Below are 2,039 nucleotides of genomic sequence, written 5' to 3' on the forward strand. Positions count from 1 at the left end.
GAACTGGGATACTATTGACAGATGTAAGCTATCCCGAGAAAGTCTCTTGACAAAGCTTCAAGAACCGGCTTTAAATTCTTATTCTAGCAGTGTATTACAACCCGTAACGTACCGTTCCCATAGGGATCGTGAGGACTAGATCACATTAATTACACTGCACAGAGGGGTATTTAAACAGTCATTCTTCCCGCGTCCCAAACGTGAATGGAACGGGGAAAAGTCCTAATAACTGGTACAATGAGACGTACCCTCTGCCATGCACTTCACCCTGGTTTGCAGGATGTCAATTTAGTCTTAAATGTAGAATAAAGGAAATAAATTTCCTGCATGAGTCTGCGATGATAGTGGATATTTTGTGAAAAACCCCGTCCGCACTATCTGATCAGAATTATAATGTGGGGTGTCTCCACCCTTCACCTTGTAATGGCTTCAGATTTACTGGGTATAATTTCGATGAGGCCCCTGAATGTCTGTGGAGAAATGGTAACCCAATCTTACCCAAGAGCCGACAGCATAAGTCTGGAGCGTAGTTGACAATCCAACATCCCATTGAAGCTCCGTAAGGTTCACGTCGGAACTCTGAGCAGACCAGTACATTTCAGGAATGCTTTTGTCCATAAACCAATGACCCACACTTGCTGCTTTCTGACAGGGTGCGCTGTCATGCGGATACAATCATCGTCTCTGAACTGTTCCTCTACTTTACGCTGTACACTATGCTGTAAACTGTGTTACGTGATGAATGGCTGGATAGTGATGGCCAAATGCAAAAAAGATACGCTTCCACATTTAGCGGTTTTTTTTTAGAAAAAGAAGGAAACTACTCCGTAAACATGAGAAACACCCTTCCCCCTCTCCACCCTCCCTCATACCATCTTCTCCGTACTCCACTGTAGGCACTGCACATAACGATGGCGGGTAACGTTCCACAGACATCTGCAATTCCAAAACTTTCCATCCGATAGCCATGGGATATGGAAGTGAGATTCATGACCCCACATTGCTCATTTCCAGTCATCCACTATAAATTGACGTCGCTCTTTACACCACCGCAACCGTCTCTTAGCACTTGCTACAGGAATAAGTGGCTTATGAAGGACTGTTAGACAACTGTATCCCATTCTTTTTAACTCATTACGAACAGTCAGACATTGTGCTTACAGCAGTGCTGGTAGCACTTAAGAACTTACGAGTGATTCTTTCCACCGATTTCATGCTATTTTTTTAAACCACGCTCCGTAGTGCTTCATGGGCTCTATCCGTCTTTACATGAGGCGTGGCTTGCTATGATTTAGCTGCGGTTGTTCCTTTGTGTTTCCGCTTCACAATCACATCACTAGCACTCCACTTTGGCAGCTTTAGAAAGGTCCAAGCGTCTCTGATGGTGTGTTAGACAAGTGATATCCAGTGGCAAGTCCACGTTCGACGTCACTCAGCGCTCCTGAAAGACCCTTTCTGCTGTTACTACTTTTTATGGTCAACACAGTACTCCCCACCTCCTCTTATATTGGCAGGTCCGCCTGTCATGGCATTTAGTCCACATTACATAGTGGTGTCGGAAACTTTTTTTTAAGTTATCATCAACTGAGTCAGGTTAGTGTTTGACGCCCAGCTTAGGGATCTGTTTAATGAAACTGACAGTGTATGCTGTTTTACAAAGTCTAAATTTCTGGGGCCAACGGCCTTGCCGCAGTGGTAACACCGGTTCCCGTCAGTTCACCGAAGTTAAGCGCTGTCGGGCTGTGCTAGCAGCTGGATGGGTAACCTTCCGGTCTGCCGAGCGCTGTTGGCAAGCGGGGTGCACTCAGCCCTTGTGAGGCAAACTTAGGAGCTCTCGATTGAGAAGTAGCGGCTCCAGTCTCGGAAATTGACATACGGCTGAGAGAGCGGTGTGCTGACTACATCCCCCTTCATATTCGCATCCAGTGACGCCTGTTGGCAGAGGGTGACACGGCGGTCGGTCGGTGCCTTTGAGCCTTCATGGCCTGTTCCGGAGGATATATGTGTGAGTTGATATATTAAATTTATAACTATTTAAT

General features: G+C 46.0%; 1 pseudogene; it reads left to right on the forward strand.

Moving 5' to 3' along the window:
* The first annotated feature begins 1,674 nt into the window (after nucleotides 1–1,674).
* On the forward strand, nucleotides 1,675–1,792 carry LOC126337253 (5S ribosomal RNA; annotated as a pseudogene).
* The last annotated feature ends 247 nt before the right edge of the window (nucleotides 1,793–2,039 follow it).

The sequence above is a fragment of the Schistocerca gregaria genome, chromosome 2 (genome assembly GCF_023897955.1).
Source record: "Schistocerca gregaria isolate iqSchGreg1 chromosome 2, iqSchGreg1.2, whole genome shotgun sequence".
NCBI lineage: Eukaryota > Metazoa > Arthropoda > Insecta > Orthoptera > Acrididae > Schistocerca > Schistocerca gregaria.